Source organism: Chiloscyllium plagiosum, chromosome 36 (assembly GCF_004010195.1).
Source record: "Chiloscyllium plagiosum isolate BGI_BamShark_2017 chromosome 36, ASM401019v2, whole genome shotgun sequence".
In the NCBI taxonomy this organism is placed as follows: Eukaryota; Metazoa; Chordata; class Chondrichthyes; order Orectolobiformes; family Hemiscylliidae; genus Chiloscyllium; species Chiloscyllium plagiosum.
The window spans coordinates 18,994,281-19,016,339 of NC_057745.1; the positions used below are offsets into that span (position 1 = coordinate 18,994,281).

The window sequence follows — 22,059 nt, forward strand, 5'->3', positions numbered from 1 at the left end:
TGGTAGATTCTACCACAAGCTGCTCCAAAAACACCATCTTGTAGATATTCCACAAATTCCTTTGCTTGAGATCCGTTTTGAAGTCCCCCACGATTATCGCAATGGTGCCTTTCTTACATTTTTTTAATTTCCTGATTTATTTTCTTCCCCACATCCTGACTACTGTCTGTACACAACTTCTATCATGGTCTTTTTCTTTTCCGGTTCCTTAGCTCTACCCAAGCAGATTCTACGACTCTCTATCATTTCTTGCTATCAATTTAATTTCATTTCTTACTAACAAGGCAACTCCGCCCTCTCTGCCCATGTGCCCGTCCCTTTTACAGGTTGTACATTCGTGATCATTTAGTTCCCAGTCCTCATCTCCTTGCAGCCACGTCTCTGGGGTACCCATAACATTATACCTGCCAACTTCAATCTGCACTGCAAGCTCATTTACCTTGTTGCATACACTGCATGCTTTTAAGCAAAACACCCTCAGTTCTGTGTTGACTGCCCCTTCTTCTCATAGTTGGCCCCTTATTTGCTGTGCTTGAAGTTAGATTCTTGACCTGTTGCATGCTCTCTGTCCTATTACTTATTCTGGAAATTTTAACATCTGCTGAGCCCACCCTTCCTCAGTTAATTCTTTCCATAATCTTTCTGTGATACTTCTGAACTCCTACAAAATCCGAGACACTTCAATTTGAAATGCCAACTGTAGAAGTGGAAAAGGAATGTAGTGGTAGATGGTAAGCATTCTAGAGCATACTTCAAGCAAAAAAAAATTTATATAGCAAACAATTAGCACACAAACATCACAAGATTTTTTCAACAAAAGGATTTACTCAAAGAGTGAGGAATATGTAAAACCCAAAATCTGAAGTTTTTGGTACTACAAATTTTTACACTGCATATGAATGCTGACTATGCATTAATATTCCAATTTCCAGTTTGTGCATAAATAGAACAGATATATATATATTAGATTTAGATTAGATTCTCTACAGTGTGGAAACAGGCCCTTCGGCCCAACAAGTCCACACCGACCCTCCAAAGAGAAACCCACCCAGACACATGTCCCTCTGACTAATGCACCTAACACTATGGGCAATTTCGCATGGCCAATTCATCTGGCCTGCACATCTTTGGACTGTGGAAGGAAACCCACGCAAACACGGGGAAAACATGCAAACTCCACACAGACAGTCACCCGAGGCTGGAATCGAACCTGGGACCCTGGTGCTGTGGGGCAGCAGTGATAACCACTGAGCCACTCACAAGTGTGAGTGCGTATACACTTGTGCGTATACACACACACACACACACATCTCTATCTACATCTCTCTCTATATAATATCTATATATAAAGGCACTGACAGTAGGAGCAGAACTGAAAACTAAAATATCACTCAGGACCTTTTCTCTCCTGAAAGCTTAATAAATGTAATCACCTGTGCAACAGAAATATGAAACCCAGGTCTTACCCTCAGCCTGTGCTAAGATAACCAGATTTAAGGTAGTTAGGGATCAAGAGGTTTGGGCCACTGGCTGAGGGATGAATGAATGGAATGATCTCCTGATTATTATCCAATAAGTTCTATCTAAAATGCAGAATGTACACCTTGGCTGAGCTCTGGATCAAATTAAATAGGAATCCACCTGTGAACAATCAACTGACAAATTTTCATTTGTCACTTACAGGTGTTCCATGGTACAAGCTTGGTGTCCCTACGTCTGTGCCAGGAGGTCTGGCTTCGATTCCCACCTGCTGCAAATGTGTGTAATAACATCTCTGAATGACTGATTAGAAATATCTACAATTGTTAATTTTAGGCTCTTGTGGATCAGTAGTAGTGTATGTACATCTGAGCCAGGGGGGCTCAGATTCCAGATCAACCTGCTCCAGAGTGGTGTCATTATATCTCAAAATTACAGGAGTGTTACAGTGCAGGAGGCGGCTATTTAGCCTATTGTGCTTGCACTGGCTCATTTAACAAGCATCATTATAGAATGCCAATCTCCTGCTATTCCCCCATATCCCTGCACAGCATTCTATCCAAATAACCACCCACTGCCCCCTTGAATTCCTCAATTGAACCTGCCTCCATCACATTTCCAGGCAGTGTATTCCATACCCTAACTACTCATTGTGCAAAAATGTTGTGTTTGCACATCACTTTTAATGTCTGAACAGGTTGATTTAAAAATAGCTATAATTGTCACTTGGTAGAAATGCAAGAGAAACACCATCCAGCAGGAAGGTCAACATCTTCAACAACAAGAAAAAAAGATGACAATTGAACAAAGGGAAATTCTGATTAGGCTGAAGTAAACTTGACTCCACCCTCCCCAACTCTTACGAACTTAAAACTGCTTTGAGGTACAGCTCTTTCTGCACTGACCAAGTGGTCATTCTCTGAGCAAGCCATCAGACATAGAGCACCTACATGTTATTTACCTTCATAATCAAATTAGAATTCATTCTCATTCATTGGTCTCACGTTATACTTCTGGTAGGGATTACAAATGGAAAACATCAAGCATTTTCCAGGATCCTGCTCCAAAGATCTGTGACTTGCCGGGTATCAGTCTAACATGAAGGAAGCACACACCTGGCTGCTGCAGTTTTTATTTTGCTTCCCAGTTCTTTATGACCTAAGAACAAATCATGTAACACATTGACTGCCATTAGATATTAGAAGCAACAATAAATTAGATACAAACTACGTGTGTGGGTGATAAAACCAACCTAAGTTGGCTAAGAGCTCCAAAAAGCTAAATCAATAAAACTCTGACAATGAAAGCATGAATTACAATCAAATGTTGATGCGCTTCATTGATGGACAGAATGGTGTATCAGATTGTGGAAGAGAGAAGGGGATGCAAGTGTTGAAAATACAAAATTTATTTTCATGGAGAGTTTAGAAACACCCATCCCTGGTTCTAGTTGATTGGATATTGCTGCTACAGTTGAAAACTACTCATTGGTGCCATTCACTCAATTAACACAAAACTAACTTCCAAAGGGAACAGTACATATTGCAAGGGGAGATGTTTGTAGGGCTACAGGGTAAAGTAAAAGAATGGGGGTCTAATTGGCAGTAATTTTGAGAGCCAGCACAGGCATGATGAAACAAGTACCCGCCTCTTGTGATTTTACACTTCCAAAGATTGGGAAAACAATCTTCCCTCTGGATATACCCATGCTAAATTTAAAGGGATACTGGGAGTCAGATATAGCAGCACAAACCCCCCAAAAACATTTTCTTCATTCAAACTCGAAAGTTCATCTTCCCAAACCCACCCCAAAAAAAAATGGAAGTGACTACAATACTTAATCTAGCAATTAACTTGGTGAGAAATGGCAGAACAAAGTTTGAGTTATTTATAAATTATCTGATTATCTAACCAGATTAGATTACTCTCCCAAAATTACTCCAGTGTGTTTTGGTTTTAGAGAACTTGTGGGATCTACTTTTCTGTGCTGCTTTATTCTACTTAGGGCTGTGCCAGGACAAGCTGGCTAACTTAATGCTACTAGCGAGTATGTGCGCGCTCTGGGGTCACTGACACATGACAAAGTTCCCACTGAAGGGCACAAGCTAACCGGGAGTTCAAAGAAGTCACTTACCATTGGAATTTCTGTGGCCAGCATGTTTAAATTACATTTTTGAAACTACAAAGGTTTAAACACTGCTTTACATAATATGCATTGTTTTATTAAAAGTGTACAAACTGCGCCAGTCACCTGGACATCGGGGTCTGGTCTCCGGAGAAAAGCAAATTAAATTGGGGCCAGATTTTTCATGTCCAGGCATGACAGGCTGGATTCGGCTCTGAGCAGCTGCCAGTGAGTGCACTGCATGACGAATATTCTTGTTTTGTCTTGCACAGCAACAATGGACAGAGAAGAAATCAACAGTAGAGAACAGCACGTGCAGATTTATTTTTTTAAACTGCTCTGCACTATTGTTTCAAGAGAAAAACCATTTTGTAAACATTCATGTGGCACATTTTAGGCTTGTGTGCACAAATTAAAATCACTAACATACACACTCTCTTAAGAGACTACTTCCTTAAGAAAATAAATTCCCTTTGTAGTCATTCTTATTTAATAACTGACAGTATTCCTTTGTAATTATTTGCTATATATTGCTCAAGGGAATGGGGCACTCATTTGGTTCATAATCTTGAAGCTCAAAATAAACGTACTTAAGATTCATTTCTCCGCAAAGCAGCTTAAATACCCACACAGCAACTTTTAATGTCATCATCTTTTCAAATCTGATCTTTATTGTGTGGAAACTAACCATTTATCTGCAGTAGAATGATGCTCATTAATCCACGTAGGTCTATATTTTTAGTCAAAGTTATTTGTGGTTGAGAAATATTGCGCAACATTTGCATATTTAACTACACACAAATCTTAATAGTGTGACTCTGCAATGTGTAAAACCCTGACAGCTAAAGATTAATACTTATTACAGAAATTAAGTACCAACTTAAACAAAAATTTTATTAAAAACAGCTTGAGGGTATCCACTGTACAGTACACTCTCAAAACACCAAAAGATATTCGAAACTCAACAATAAAAGCTTGCAGTTATACAGCAGCTTGAAACTAATTAAATGTCCCATGTCTCCAATAGAGGTCACAAAGCAAAATTTAAGCTAAAGTCCAATAAGGTGATATGAGGCAGATGGCCAAACGTGTAATCAAAGAAACAGGCTTTAAAGAGCTATTAGAAGATGAAAGAGGGGTAAAACCATTAGGAACTTCAGGGGAATGCTCAACCCATGAGCTTTTCATCCAGTATCTCAGAATGAAGATCATAATTAACATTGAATATTAATATTTTATTTTATAACATGTGGCCAGCATTGTGCTTTGTACTTGCATTGAGGCACTGGGTTGCAAATTCACCTCCAGCCCAGTGAGTCAGGATGAAAGGGGCTGTCATGTCAAACTGAGCTCCATTCAAAGCCACGCCCAACAGATGAAATGTTCATGTGCTAAAGCACCTTCCCTTTTTGTTATTCTATGGCATATATTAATTTGTGATGCATGTTTATTTAACAACACTACTAGTACTGGATTAACTTAAAAGTAATTTAGATAATGTTATTTAATTGTCTAAACCACCGTTGTAGTGTTAATGTGAGTCATGATGAATCTTATACTTGTGGTGATTCAAGTTTTGAAGGGCGGTGAAAAATAACAGCAGTTCAGGTGGGAATTTACACAAAGGGAAGTGCATTTTGACTGCTGGTTTAACCCATTTTTATAGATAATCCACATTTGCCAAACAGAAAACTGTAAAGCTCTTGAAATCAGCAGTAAATAAAATTCCTCTCTTTCTTCAAATGTTTGCTAGATATTAAGTTTGCTATGTAAATGATACATTCCTGATTTGGGGCAACACTACATAATAGTACAGACAAGCTTATATTTGAGCCATGATAACATTAGATGCAGTTAATGATAAACTCCAGAGTTTGTACTTAAGATGATCCGGAACAGGAGGAGGACATTCAGCCCTTTACACCTGTTGCACCATTCAATGAGATCATGGCTGATCTGTAGCCTAACTCTGCCTTCCTTTGGCCCATATCCCTTAATACCTTTGCTTACAAACATCTATCTCAAATTTAAAATAAACAACTGCTCTAGCATGCACTGCCGTTTGAAAAAGAGTTCCAAACATCTAACACCCTATGTGTGCAGAAGTGCTTCCTAACATTCCTCCTGAATGGTCTGGCCCTAATTCTACACTCCGTTTTACTGGAATCCTCTACCAGTGGAAACAGTTTATCTTTGCCTGAACTGTTTTTTCCTATTAACATCTTGAAGTCTTTGATCAGGTTACCCCTTAACCTTTTAAGTTCTCAACTGCATCTCACCTGTCCCCCATCAAACTCTTGACTTGTCTGTCTATCAAAAAATCTAGCACTTCCTTGAATGACCCAGCCTCACTGTTTCCTGTGAGAATGAATTTCATAGATTAATTGACTGTCAGAAAATAAAGAACTGCTTATTCCATTTAAAGGGGAGACCTATTATTTGTTTACTCCAATTCTGGTCTCTCCCACAAGAGAATACAATTTTCATTTATCCATTCAATCAAGCTTCCTCAAAATCTTAAAGAGTTTCAAATAAACTCCAACAGATATAGGCCCAACCTGTTCAAACTTTTTTCATAAGGTAAGCCCTGAAATAGTAATATCTTTTTTAAAATAACATGCTTTTAAAATAGTGATGAATTATCCTAGACAAGTTTTAAACAAGAACACAATGTTATTAAGCTTTTGCTATTGGGACTCCCAATTCAGCAACACATGCCTAGTTTATCAAGCACTACTGATATAAATGTTAACAAAATACAGACATCAGTCTCCAATACAATGCAACACACCATGACCATGGATCATAAGCCAGGTGACTTATGGACATACAAGTTCAATTGCAACATGATTAGAATATACCGTCCTTACACGGTATTTTGTAAATGACATTAGTTTTGCTTGTGGTCTGTATAGGGTTTTTCAAGTTCATTAGCTGCTGTTTTAGTGTGTTGGTGGGTTTGTGGGCTACCATGATGCCAAGGGACTGTAACAAACACTACATTGGACAAACCCAGAAAACGAGCCACCAGGATACATGAACACCAACTAGTCACAAAAAGACATGACCCTCTCTCACTGGTATCCTTATATACGGATGAGGAAGGACACCACTTCCACTGGGACAACACATCCATTCTAGGACAGGCCAAACAAAGACATGTACGAGAATTCCTAGAAGGATGGCATTCCAACCGGAACTCTCTCAACAAACACATCGAGTTAGACCCCATCTACCACTCCCTAAGAAAAGGAACAGAAAGTGACTTCACCACATGAAATGACATCATCAACCCAAAGAAATCCAAACATATAAATAGAAAGCAGGAATTATCAGCAGTGCACTACCTCAGGTCCACTGAAGATGTTACCTAATAGGGTGGTGAAACATCTGGAAATGAACCTTCTAGCTCAGTGAGCAAATCTACATCCAAAACAGGGGTTTAGAAGTTAGATTCATCTTTGTTCTGGGTGTGTTACCGACCTGAGTATTTATGTACCAGCCTAGATTCAAGTGCTAATCTGGTGTGAAAAACCCAGTTGAAGAATTTCCTTTATCTACAATAAGTCATCCCTTTATTGTAAGTAAAGGACTCTCTCATTCTGAGTGCTGGAAGGCAGTCAACAAAGTCAGTTAAAAGCAAGCAGACAAAATAACTTTAGTTAGCATGCAAAGGCAAGAATCCCAATATCAATTGCTTAACATTAACATTTCATCACTTACTCTTTAATAAAGACCAACAGTCCATATATTTTTCACTTTTTATCTTTTCATGGATTCACTTTGTATTTTTTAAGTGTGTGAATGTGTGTTACATTCTTGTCATGCTTAGTAACTAATAGAGTCACTTTTTCATTAGTACAAAGGAGTTGGGTTAAATTAGTTCCTTTTAGAAAATAAATTCATGTGGTTTGGGAGAATAGTATTCCAAAGGGAGGAGATCCATTTTGGTTAATTTTGTTGCAACCAACTGAAGGGATAAGTGAATAAAGAAAGGATGTCAGTTCATTCCCCCCTCAGCTGGGAACCATGATAAATTGTGGAACCTCATCCAGGGTCTGGTTGCAACAAACTAAAGCAGACGAGGAGACGGTCACTGAAAGCACGAAATGTAAAAACAAAATATTGTATTTTCAATGATCATTAAACTAATTTTCATTTTTTAAGAGAAAATCTGCCTCAAAATATATCAGAATCCATTCCTAAATATATCAGGAACCTGTAATATCGCTGCAAGAGGCTATATTATTATTAGACAGTATTAAGACTTAATGAGGAACTCTCTGCATCCTCAGCCAATCTGTCCTCCTCTTACAAATGGCTGACAATTGCTAAATCTATCTCAAATTCATTTGCTCAATATTACAGTTAATAATGTCAAGACTCTTGCAAAATGCAAAAAGACTAAAATCAAAAGTAGTCTATTATTTCCTATGACTTACCTTTGTTCACTTCTCAAACAGTAATGAAGGTATGCACTCACTGTTTATTATTCTTATTGCTGCCAAGAAACTTTTCCTGGGCTTTTCCACAGCAATTAAAGATCCATTTCAGCACAATGCTCTTTGCAAGGGACCTGGTACCTGTATGAGAAGAGCAAGGAGCAGTATAGTTCTTCAACCTATCATGCTGAAGAATCTTTTTTGAGCCACACAGTATCTAAATCAAGATGCATAAGTTTGATTGTTTAATTCAACATTGCAATAAATAAAATATAGAGAGAATAAAGATGAAACTGAAAGAGATGAGACACAAAAGGAAAAAAAAAGAATTATTCCCATTTTTTTTCTTAAATGACCAACAATTGGAAAACTGGAAGAATGAGACTCATTACTTGCAAAATGCACTTACTGTGCCAAAGGAAGTGTTCAATGATCATTAAAACACTTAAAAATTCACATGAACTTTAAATGGATAAAACTAACATTTTTATCGCATTTAATTGAATAACTCTGCACGACCTACGTTTAAATGTGGAGCTTCTCACTGAGATATCAAAACAGCAAAACCTCTAGAGAAGCAGAGAAAATCAGACAGCAACGTATTGAATTGGGCATTTTACCACACGTGCGGCCTGTTGTTGATCTCTAAGCTACTCCGGATGAGTGGTTACTGCTAACCTCATTGTTATTCCTGCCATGAAATTCAGTCCATTGTGTATTTGTATGCTTAACTTTAAGCGTAGGAACTTCCTGCTTAAGGTTTTGACAATGTTCATCTCTTTATTATGAAATACATTATACTATAATCTATGCCACAAACCAAAAAAAAGCCCTAGTAGCAGGGCTAAACTGTTTAGTTGTGGAAGTTTATTTTTGGATTAAGTATGTCCTGACATTTCCTGTATGCATGCAAAGGTATCTAATTCAGATACACTTAAATCAGGTAGTAGCTACTAAACAATTGTGTGCTAGACAATTAACTTACTGTTGCAGCAAAACAACTTTCCTTTATAATATGTTTCTGATGTAGAAAAATGTTCCAAGGTGCTTCACAGGCTTTGAGGAGAATAGATGCTAAACAAAGTTGCAACACTTGAACTGAAGTTAAGCCAACATCCATTAGGGATAACAAAAAAAAACTAATTTAAGGACCACAGCTTCCTCAACAAAAAGACAGACAGATGGGAAAATGATCCATTTCCCATGGTTAAAATACAGTGTGCATGCCAAGATCACTCCAGTTAGGTGGTGGTACGTTTATGTAGTACAAAACTTTGGGTCATTCAGCACTTTGAAAAACTTAAATGCTTCTTTCTAATGCTGATGTAGTTTGAAACTAATTAGGCAGACAATTGAGGCAGGCTTCACAAAATACAAAAATTATTCACATCGTGCTTGTTGTACACTAATTGAAAGTTGTGTTTTAAATTAATTTTCACATTAAAGTTTGACCACCAAAATTTAATTACCAGTATATGGAATTTACAAAAAAAAATGCACTATCCTATTTTGTAGAGTACAAAATTGGTATATTCAACAAATTGCAGAGAAATGCCAACTAAAACAAGATCTTCTGCCAATCCATTTAAAATTATGCAATCACTTCCTTAAACTTATAACAAAAACTTGAACAACGTGGATGAGTAATGCATGAGCTTTAATCTTTGCAGAAACAATATCCACTGCAATACAATAGTCATTTTCAATCCAAGTGTATTTGACTTTTGACCTTGCAAAATTTTCCTTTTATTGTGCTGTAAGACTCTTTTTGATCACATTGTACATTTCCATATGTGACCCGAGCAAAATATTTGACATAAAGGCCACGAAGCAAATTTGTGCTATTAATATTAGCAAGAAGCTATGAAACAGACCTAGAATTAGCTTCTCGCCAAAGGTAAAGGGAAAATATTCAGAGCATTTGAACCAATTAACAATGATTGAGTGATACTGATTAATAATTAACAATGTTTGAGTGATAATATTTATACTTGGTCAATCCAGACTCTTCAGAATAGAATGCTGCAAATAATCAGAGTGTGAACTACATTCCAAACACAAAAAGAAGTTTGAAACATACTTCCTAGAAAAATATGTGTCATGGCAATTTAATTAGAAATATATTAAGTTTGTATTTTACATTTTTGGCAATCTGAAAGTTTTTTATTACTAAATATCTATTAGGAATTGAATTATTGTTGTATTGTTTCATTTCATTATTCATGTTTGAGAAATATACTTTAGTTTGGGGCTTGAATTTTTGAATGCAGATAAATGGATATACTTGGTTGAGGAGCTAGTAAACAAAACATGAAATAAGCAAAAACCAGACTGATGAGGATAGTCTGCAAGATCAGAATTGAATGTGGGGAAAACCCTCTCTGGTCCTCATGGTAAAGAATGTTCATTCCAAGGTACCTTAAAACCAGCTTTGAAATTGGAGTGCAAACCTGTCAAGTTTCAATTATTCATGTGTTTTTTTGCAAAGAAGCTCTGAAAAGACCTTGTAAACAATAGCTTTACTTGGTGGAACCAATGAGCCCAGTAAGCAGGCTATTAGCTTCATCTACAGATATCAATTATTTATGTGAATAAAAGGGGTATTCTGAAGGTAAAAGACAATAATTTTGTATTTCTGTTGGGCATACCGCCCAGGTACGCCAAATTGCACTGTGAAAGGTTACGTTTAGAAGTGCACCTTGTTTTGCATTTTATTTGTGCAATTTCACAGTCAAACGCTTTAATTCGAAATCTGGAGGCAGTCTGGTTGAAGCTTGGAGACAGCAGGAATCTAATCTGTCAGGAGCTGTAAGACATCTGTGGTACTGGAATAGAGAGGCTATTAGGAACCAACATACCTTGTTCTGGTTCCTAATGGCCTAATAGCAACAAAGTCAGAATATGAGTGAAGCCTAAGCTTGGACTAAGTCCACAATCATGTCTCTTGTGGGAACGTTCGAAGGTCACCTGGCCAGAAGGTAGTGAAAGGACACTCATGAAATTTCATTGCTGAGAAATAGCTGGAATATGAAGGTAAATAAAGTGAATTCGAGAGATGATTTGGAGATGCCGGTCAACCACCTGATGAAGGAGCGTCGCTCCGAAAGCTAGTGCTTCCAATTCAGCCTGTTGGACTATAACCTGGGGTTGTGTGATTTTTAACTGAATTCGAGAACACTGTGTCTAACATTGATTTATTCCTTGAAGGAGCAGTGCTTGTTTTTAATGTTGAACCATAACTTTTCGAGCTTAAAATCTGAAATCAGGTGGCATTGTTCTTTTAACTGATCATTGGGAGTTCAAATTTCTCTTTAAACGTTAACAGCTTTCCTGGGATTGTAACTAAGTAAAAAATGACATGAGTCTGTGCAATATAGAAATAAACTGGATGGGTGACAGAGTATCACAAGAAGCAATTCAATCTCAAGAATCAGCTGATAAACAAGTTAAGATTTATCTAGAGTTAACATTTCAAGTCCAATGTGACTCTTATGCAATACAATACAGCAAAGGAACAGGCCTTTTAGCCCACCAAGCCTGAGCCAATTGTTAATCCTTATTCAGAGCTGCTAAATTTTGCCCATACATAGTTTCTGTCTCTTTGTCTCCCATTCATGAGATTATCAAGATACACCTTCAATGTTGCTAGCGTGCCTGCTTGCATCACGTCCACTGGCAGTGCATTCCAGGCACACAGCATCCTCTGTGTGAAATATTTTCCTATTTTACTTCTCCCCTAAACTTCCCTCTCTCACCTTGAACCTATGGCCTTTTGGAGTTGACCTTTCCACCTGAGAAAAAAATCTCTGCTATCCATTTAATTTTGTTGACCTCTACCAGGTCACCCCTCCAATGAAAACAATCTGACCTCTCCTCACAATGAAAACCCTCCAGACCAGGCAACATCTTGGTTAAACCTCCTCTGTACTTGTAGCTGGTCTGATGAGTAAATTTGCAGATGACACCAAAACTGGCAGAGAACAGATAGCGAGGATTATTAAATGATACAGCTGGATATAGATAGATTGCAGATTTGGACAGAGAAACGGCATCATCACTTTCTCAAGGGACGAGTAGGGACAGGTAATAAATGCTGACCAGCCAGAGATGTCCACGTGCCATGAACAAATATTAAAAAAAAAGCAGAGAAAGGGCTTCAACTTTAAATCCTTTTGTATAAAACATCATGAATGACCTAATCACACAACTAACTCAAATGGGATGGCTTACTACTCTCTCAGCCACCTTTATTTTACCTTAGGTTTTAAAGTATTGCCCATTACAACAAAATCCATTAGCCCAGGATAGCGTTTACAACTGAAAATATAAGTGTTCAAATTAGAAAGGCTAATTGATGCTGATATTATAATTCAGGTGGTAAGTTCTTTATAAAATGGGAAAAGTTTTAGAGCTAAAACTTGTCAGCTGAAAACAATTCTCAACAGAAAAAAACAATGATCATGTAAAAGGAATGGTTTCCCTTCAGATTGAATTTAACAGAATAGAAGTACAGTTTCATACTAACTTTGCTCTAATAATGTACAACCCAAGCCAATTAACTTAAGTCAAAACTATAGGAAGCTAGTTGGAAAAGCTTATGCCATGAAATTGACAAAAGGTTGCCAACTAGACTTTCCCACAAAGTGTGGGAATTCCTTTCTACTGTAATAAGATTACTGATTGAAGCATCAAGGAAGGAAGGATTATGTTATTCATCAAAGAGGATTATAAATGATTTGCTAGAAAGTTGCTCATAATAAGATGGACTAGTCAAGGAAATATGAACATGCATGGTAAATCTTTCACTGTACAAAAAGCTAGATCAAAGTGAGGTTCACTACAATTTGCAAAGCAGGTTCCCACCAGGTTCATCACTAATTAGTCAGTGAATGAATAAATAGTAGTATGAATCATGTACTTTACAGAGAGTGGTAGGTGCCTGGAACGCGGTGCCAGCAGAGGTAGTAGAGGCAGGCACTGTAGATTCATTTAAGATGTGTCTGGACAGATGCATGAGTAGGTGGGGATCAGAGGGATACAGATGCTTAGGAATTGGGCGACAGGTTTAGACAGTAAATTTGGATTGGCTCAGGCTTGGAGGGCTGAAGGACCTGTTCCTGGGCTGTAAATTTTCTTTCTTTTAGATTCCCTACAATGTGGAAAGAGGCCCTTCGGCCTAACAAGTCCACACCGACCCTCCGAAGAGTAACCCACCCACCCCTCTGACTAATGCACCTAACAACTAGCATGGCCAATTCACCTGACCTGCACATCTTTGGACTGTGGGAGGAAACCGGAGCACCTGGAAGGAAACCCACGCAGACACGGGGAGAATGTGCAAACTCCACACAGTCAGTCGCCCGAGGCTGGAATCGAACCTGGGACCCAGGCACTGTGAGGCAGCAGTGCTAACCACAGAGCCACCGTGCTACCCTTACTGAGCCACCGCGCCGCCCTTTCTTCTTTGTTCTTTTAGAAGTAGAAAGACCCAGTTCAATGCCCTATGATATGATATGATCCCATGTGGCGACAGGATCTCTTACAATGAAGTAGTAAAATTGCATAGGATTTATAATAGAAGGGAATAAAATCAAAACATTGTGACGAGAGATTTGACGTGAAATTTTTCGTGTATAACTGTTCTAACAGGTCTTCAAGGGAATCTGCATCTTGGCATCATTATCATAGAATCCCCACAGTATGGAAGACCATTTGGCTCATCAAGTCCACACCGACCCTCTGAAGAGCGTCCCATCCAAACCCACACCCCCTCCCTGTAACCCTGCACTTTTCATAGCTAGATGACCTAGCCTGTATGTCCTGGACACTACGGGCAATTTAGCATGGTCAATTGACCTAACCTGCACATAGAGTCATAGAGATGTGCAGCATGGAAACAGACCCTTTGATCCAACTCATCCATTTCGACCAGATATCCCAACCCAATCTAGTCCCACCTGCCAGCACCCGGCCCATATCCCTCCAAACTCTTCCTATTCATATACCCATCCAGATGTCTTTTAAATGTTGCAATTGTACCAGCTTCCACCACTTCCTTTGGCAGCTCATTCCATACACGTATCACCCTCTGCATAAAAAAGTTGCCCCTTAGGTCTCTTTTATACCTTTCCCCTCTCAACCTAAACCTATATCCTCAAGTTCTGGACTCCCCCGATCCCAGGGAAAACTTTTTGTCTATTTATCCTATCCATGCCCCTCATAATTTTATAAACCTCTATAAGGTCACCCCTCAGCCTCCTTTGCTCCAGGGAAAACAGCCCCAGCCTCTTCCTATAGCTCAAATCCTCCAACCCTTTCAAGTTTCACAACATCTTTCCGATAGGAAGGAGACCAGAATTGCTCCAACGCAGTATGGAATAAATCCGGAGCACCCAGAAGAAACCCACGCAGACACAAGGAGAATATGCAAATACCATATAGACAGTTGCCCAAGGGTGGAATTGATTCCTGGTCCCAGGTTCTGTGAGGCAGCAGTGTTAACCACTGAGCCACCGTGCCACCCATGGGTGCCCTTCTCAGATCCTGAGCTTATAGTCTGCTCACATTTCATTCTGAGCCAGGATCTTGACAGTTTTGATCAGCGGTGCTTTGCTATTGAGGTAAAAGCAATGACTGCAGATGCTGGAAACCAGATTCTGGATACCAAATTCTGGATCAGTGGTGCTGGAAGAGCACAGCAATTCAGGCAGCATCCGAGGAGCTTCGAAATCGACGTTTCGGGCAAAAGCCCTGCCTTTCACTCACAAGGGGAGGGGCCCTCGAGTCGACTTCAGCCTGAAATGGAATTGAACTGTGGTGCAAGTGTTACTCTGAACCATATTCTAGTCAGCAAGGTAACTGAGCTACCCAACCCTTTGGCAGCAGTGCAGCCACTTTATAACTGTTGTTGAAAGTATATAAAGGAGTAACTTCTGTGTTTTTTCTCTATTTTGCATTGGTTGGTTGGTGACAATATATAACAAAAGACTAGTCTGAACAATGCTGCTGATAATATTACTGAAGTACACATTTGGGTAAAAAGAAATCCAATAAACACAGGTCAACCAATAAGTTATCAAATAATAATGTTTGCCCGGGTTAAAGCAAGTGTCTTAAGATGATTTAGTAGCAAAGCTCATAGATTGCTACACCTTGAATTTGTGAGCATTATTTGATTGTTTTGAGTCAGGCAGCCTCTGTGACTTTGAAACCTATTTATTATTGCTTTCTGTATTTAACTGTAAACAGTATCTTTTCGATTGTTCTTTGTTTCAATGTGGTTTTCGAACCACAGAGAAATAGTTGCATCCAGCAGCAATGACTTTAGTACTACAATAAACAATTTAATATAAAAAAAAGGCCAATTATAAATGCTTTGTTCAAACTAAGCCCAAATCTGGAAATTTTATGAAACTTTTAAGATATTTAGTTTGAAACAGGAACTGTAGAATAAGTATTATATCATGGCAAAATAATGTTATGCAGTGAACAGGAAGTATGAAGAACCTGGCTTAAACCTACATGATGATGATGATAAGTTGGAGCCAAGGGTGGAGCGAACAGGTGGGAAGGAAGGTGGAGCAGTTCAAGAGGGCGGTGCTGAGTTGGTGGGTTGGATCTGGGATAAGGTGGAGGAGGGGAGATGAGGAAACTGGTGAGATTGACATTGCTCCTGCGTGGTTGCAGATGAGGTGTTCTTCCTCCAGTTGTCGGGTGGCTCGGATTTGGTGGTGGAGGCGGCCGAGGACTTGCATGTCCTTGGGGGAATGAGAGGGGGATTTGAAGTGTTGGGTGGTGGGGTTGTTTGGTGCATGTGTCCCAGAGATGTTCTCTGTAGCATTCCACAAGTTGGCATCCTATCTCCCAAATGTGGAGGAGACCACATCGAGAGCAATGGACACAGTAGGTGAGGTGTTTGGAGGTGCAGGAAAATCTCTGCTGGATGTGGAAGCATCCTTTGGGGTCTTGGATGGAGGTGAGGGGGGATGTATAGGCACAGGTTTTACACCTTCCGACCCAGCACCGCCCTCTTAAACTGTCCTGTGCATCATTCTTCCCACCTATCCCCTCCACCCTGACCTATCACAATCACCCTCCACCTTCATCTACCTATCTCCTTCCTAGCTACCTTTGACCCAGCCCCACCCACCTCCCATTTATCTCTCAGCCCACTTGGTCAACTCCCACATTCCTGATGAAGGACTTATGCTCGAAATGCTGACTCTCCTGCTCCTCTGATGCTGTCTGACCTGCTGTGCTTTCCCAGTGCCACACTTTTAGACTCTGATCTTCAGCATCTGCAGTTCTCACTCTCTCCTCTGCAACAAATTAGATTCTAATAAGACCATCTCTGGTCTATAGAGCTAACGAAGTAACTCAGCAGCAGATATACAATGAATCTGGACCTCCCAGCAGAGGATAAATTGTGGCCCGGGCAAGGGGCCTATCAATTATCTGGACACAAACTCAGCATCTGGAACAGACTGGGGCACACTCGAGTTGTAAAAAAAAAAGGAAAAATTGGGTGTGGCAAGGGCATTAATTGATTGGTTGGTGAGTATTGTACCTCAGTCTCCATTTCTTCAAAGTTAGAGAGTCAGTCTAAGGAACAGAGAAATTAAAAACGGCAATATTTTGAAGGAAAAGAAGAGTTGAATAAAATATTCAATAACATTCTCTATATTTAAGTTACAATAACAGAAGGGAAGTGACTTAACTGGTGGGTCTTTTTCTTCTTTAGAAATAATAAAGTTTATTAGTAGAAATAAGATTCATCACCTGATAGAATGCAGCTCTAACTCTCCTCTTGTGAAAGGCAGCTCTGATCTCAGAGACAGGATGTGCATGTATTTGAAAAGGCAAGGATTGATTAGGGATAGTCAACATGGCTTTGTGGGTGGGAAATCATGTCTCACAAACTTGATTGAGTTTTTTGAAGAAGTAACAAAGAGGATTGATGAGGGCAGAGCTGTGGATGTGATCTATATGGGCTTCAGTAAGGCTTTCGACAAGGTTCCTCATGGGAGACTGATTAGCAAGGTTAGGTCTCATGGAATACAGGCGGCACGGTGGCACAGTGGTTAGCACTGCTGCCTCACAGCGCCAGAGACCCGGGTTCGTTTAATTCAGATAAATGCGAGGTGCTGCATTTTGGGAAAGCAAATCTTAGCAGGACATATACAGTTAATGGTGTAGGGAGTGTCGCTGAACAAAGAGACCTTGGAGTGCAGGTTCACAGCTCCTTGAAAGTGGAGTCACAGGTAGATAGGATAGTGAAGGCGACGTTTGGTGTGCTTTCTTTTATTGATCAGAGTATTAAGTACAGGAGTTGGGAGGTAATGTTGCGGCTGTAGGACATTGGTTCGGCCACTGTTGGAATATTGTGTGCAATTCTGGTCTCCTTCCTATCGGAAAGATGTTGTGAAACTTGAAAGGGTTCAGAAAAGATTTACAAGGATGTTGCCAGGGTTGGAGGATTTGAGCTATAGGGAGAGGCTGGGGCGTTTTCCCTGGAGCGTCGGAGGCTGAGGGGTGACCTTATAGAGGTTTACAAAATTATGAGGGGCATGGATAGGATAAATAGACAAAGTCTTTTCCCTGGGGTCGGAGAGTCCAGAACTAGAGGGCATAGGTTTAGGGTGAGGGGGGAAAAGATAAAGAAGAGACCTAAGGGGCAACTTTCTCACGCAGACGGTGGTACGTGTATGGAATGAGCTGCCAGAGGGTGTGGTGGAGGCTGGTACAATTGCAATATTTTAAAAGGCATTTGGATGGGTATATGATTAGGAAGGGTAAGGGGCAACTTTCTCACGCAGACGGTGGTACGTGTATGGAATGAGCTGCCAGAGGGTGTGGTGGAGGCTAGTACAATTGCAATATTTTAAAAGGCATTGGATGGGTATATGATTAGGAAGGGTTTGGAGGGATATGGGCTGGGTGCTGGCAGATGGGATTAGATTGGGTTGGGATATCTGGTTGGCATGGACCGAAGGGTCTGTTTCCGTGCTGTACATCTCTATGACTCTATAAGTGCACATCCTGAGGAATGCAGAAACTCCAGTGTGCTTATCGTGTCTTAGATAACCAATCACGTGTACAGAAAGTGTCAGCTGTTGCAGCAGGTGAAGCTGCAATGACTGCAGTGCTCTGAGAGGTTAGAACTTAGTGCAATACCATGTTATGAATATTGTCAATCCCCCACCCTCCCCACAGCTTCAGTTTATGCTGAGAGAAGGGGAAAAGGTGGCCACCTGATGATCACAAAGAAACAGTACTATCATGCAAGTGTTCCCAGAGTGGGGACTCTCCAATGTGTAGTCAGTTCTGAAGGTGGAGAGTGTAACCAGAGTCATGTCAATGGCATCATGGGTGACTCAGCTTTATAGGACGGCAGCAGGGGTACTGCAAGCTCAATGCAGCAGATTCAACAGACAAGCATTCAGCAGCTACAGATGTGAACTTGTGGTAGTATAATGCTTCCCTAGTGACTGGGCCAAGGATATTACTGAGCAGCTGCAAGACGTTGCAGAGGAAGGGTGAATGTCCGCATTCATGGTCCACATTAGTCTCAAAATGACATGAGTAGAAATAGAGGTATGGTCCTGCAATCAGAATCGAGAGAAGTAGGTAGAAGATTGAGAGGTTGAGAGCATAGTTTAACAAAAACCTAATTACATGCATAGAGTACAGAGGCACAAAAGTTACGATCGACCCAAATAAACACACTTCTTCAGCCTGAACAGGAGTACTGTGCCCATTTGTAGGTACCACACTTTTGGATGCTCATCAAGCTATTCGAAAGGACACAGATAAGATTAATTAGAATGATTCTGGGGACAAGGAACATCCATTACGTGGACAGATTAGACAAGCTGGGGTGATTTTACTTGCAGAAGAACCGCTTAAAGGGAGATTTAATCGTGTTGCGCCAAATCATGAGGGACCTGAACCTAGTGGTTAGGAAGAAATAAGCTGTTTGTGTTGGTGGAAGGCTCAAGAACCTGAGGACGTAGATTTACTGGTAATTGGCAAAAGCAGTGGGGAATAATAGCTTCATGTGGTGAGTGATTACAATCTGGAATACACTGTCAGGGTGTGGTGAAGGCATTCAATAGGGAATTGGATTAAAGCCTCCTTTTGTGCCTTAAACATTTTACAATTTTATCAAAAAGATGTAACTACAATAAAGATTTTTTAGAAACCAATAGCAAGTGAATAGAAACTGGTGGCATTTTCTGTACTTAGACAGCATTATCACTGATGTTGCCTTTAGTAAGATTGGGTGGAAGGAAGAAATGGTAGAGAGCAGACACGGAGAGCATAAAGGATCCAGAGAGACAAAAAGCACTAAAGAGATTCAGAAGGAGAAATGATCTGACAAAGCACAAATGCATCACAGTTCAAGATCTGTTCACATTGAATGGACTACATAACAACATAGGATATGACTTTTTTTAAAAAAAGGAAAATGGGATGTCTTTAAAGGGCTTTACAATTCTCAAAGTACAAATGTCATCAAATTTGGATGAGTTATATTATTGTATGGTTTGGTGGAACATACTTAACAGAAATCATCCCGAGGGAAGGCCAGTGAATGAGCAAAGAGTGTTCAGTGAATGAGCCTGAAGAGTGCTGGAGTAGGAAGTATTTCAGAAAAGTGATGGAAAGACAAGTAGGTGCAATCATTAAAAACTACAGAAATAGGTTTGCTCTTGCCTAACAATGTTCTGAGCGCTGACAAGTTATTCCAATTTACCGGTGCTAAGACACTAAAAAAAACAACAGGAGGAAGCTCTTCACAGATGATTGTGATATCTGAGAACAGCGAGAAACTATGAGAAGGAGATATTAAACCATAAAATGGATGTCAGTAAAGATTTACTGTGCAAACCGTGGAATACTCAAGAAGCAAACAACAACCAGATACCTCCAAAGTTTATCCAGTATCAGGATTCTGAACTATACAATCTGTTGGATTTGATAAACTAAATGCTGAGGAAATATCAGGGGCAAAGAGGAAACAGATTTTCCTCCCTCTTATAGTTTTAATAAAGGCTGCTGCTGGGTGTGCTCATGGCATCAAGAGTCACTACAGCACGGGACTGGAGTCAACGATAATTGAGAACAGCTGGAGGTGGCAAATCATCTTCCCCTCGGAACATGGAGGAATCAAGTAGTTTCACAATTATCCAGCAGCTTCTGCGGTAGTTATTTCAGCAGCCAGCCCACAAGCAAGCTGATGTGTATAACCTAATTTCGCATTTCTCATCATGGAATTGTGAATTCTCAATTTCAAAGTTATTGGGTCATCACCAGGACCCATCACCCTGAATAAGTGAGTAGGAAGATTTTCACAACAAGACTTGCAAGGTTTTATGTAGGTGGTACTGTGGCTCAGATGGAATATTTGGTTCATAAAGCGAAGGGACAGACATCCTGACTACTGCTCTGCAGATCGAACAAAAGTTTGAGAAACACAGTAAAGAAAACGTCAAGCTTGCAACTGGTCTTATTGAACAGAAGATAGTTATTTTCCCCAATACTATTAAAAGCTCTAATATATGTACGAGAGCTATAAAAGGAAAACTTTGGAAATTAGTAACCGCTCTTAATGGCTGCTAAAACAATGGCAGGAAATGGCAAAATTCCAATGATCTTAGTTATGTTTTGCCTTCAGAATTTATAAACGCTTTTAAAATAGAAAAAGGATAGATCTGAACCCCTATGATCCAACTATCCAAGTTAACCAATTATAACCATGTATCAAATAGCTTCAAAGATCACAGAAGTTACAAGAGGTAACAGCACCAGAGTCAGGGTTCTTACACTTTAACTTCAACAACTTCTTTCCAGTTACATGGTGGTGTAAGACTAACTCAGGAAAAATTCTCCAGAGATAGCTACCATAATCCAGCAGCCTCACTGATAATCACTGCTTAGATTCATGAAGCAAGAATGCGGGAGATAGCAAACAGCAGTGTTGATCTATTGACCGGAATGCGTTCATGATAGGGATTGTGTCCACAAAAGCCATTGTTTTACAGAAGTTATTTGAAATCAAAAATTGTAAAATGCTAATATTGATAGAAAATATCAAAGAAAACAAATGCAAATTCTTTGCTGAAAAGTCAGCTGCAAGAAACAGACTGCAGACTACAGTTCAAAGAAAAGGGAACTTATGTTTCACATTAAGATAACTTTTGGTATTAATCAAGGTGAACCAATATTTGTTAACAGCCAAGATGAAGCAAATAATATTAACATACTTTATTTTTAAACTTCAAAGATTAGGAATCTCTTCCAACCATTATGTCATGAAATATTGCATCCAAAGTACAGTATGTTTACTGAAATACCAAATATATTTCAGCCCCAGCTTCCCAAGCCCCAAAACAATTTCTCCTTGGTTTTACATGAGAATATCAACCAAATGATGAGCAATGAATATCACATAAATCCAAATTTTATTATAAATTCACCCTATGCACTTGTATCATGGCATAATACAGACAAGCTTTTTTTTATTGGATTGCATATTAGTTAATCATATTGACTTTTATCTGAAATATGCACTCGGTGTGCTGCCTGATTAAGGGAAGAAGCTGGTTTAAAAACGTTTTGCATAAATAGCACAGAGATGCTGAGTATAAGTCCGGAGCCTGGTACTAATGATTGAACTCAGCACCAAGTAGTCATTGTTAGTGCTATGAATGAATTTAGTCTGTACTAAATACTATAACATTTAGATAGCATCTTTCAAAACCTCACTACCTCCCAAAATGCTTCATTTTCAATTACATATTTTGCAAGTACAGTTATTGCTGGGTTGCGGGAAGACAAACACCCACATTATGCACAGTCATGAGATAAATATTTGTTGGACAGATCTCTCCTCCTCTTCTTTGAATAGTGCCTTATAATCTTTTGTATCAGTGAGAACTGCCACATGGTCTTGTTTCATCTAAAACAGCTACAACACTGCCATCAATTTGGCAGTGCGGAAAATTGCCTGGG

The 22,059-nt window shown here is 39.5% G+C and overlaps 1 protein-coding gene across 5 annotated transcripts in view; it reads right to left on the minus strand.

Moving 5' to 3' along the window:
* cgnl1 (cingulin-like 1) overlaps positions 1-22,059 on the minus strand; it is a 145,053-nt gene that overhangs the window by 118,238 nt on the left and 4,756 nt on the right. Inside the window, exons 2-3 of one of the 5 annotated variants that reach the window (XM_043677457.1) lie at positions 8,047-8,187; positions 2,441-2,637 (exon numbers count right to left, since the gene is read on the minus strand). The exons of 2 other annotated variants lie outside the window; for them this stretch is intronic. The gene's annotated coding sequence lies outside the window, so the exon portion shown is untranslated. Of the gene's footprint in view, positions 1-2,440; positions 2,638-3,730; positions 3,805-8,046; positions 8,188-22,059 lie in introns of those variants that run through there. 2 more of the 5 variants (XM_043677458.1, XM_043677456.1) reach the window with 2 other exon arrangements.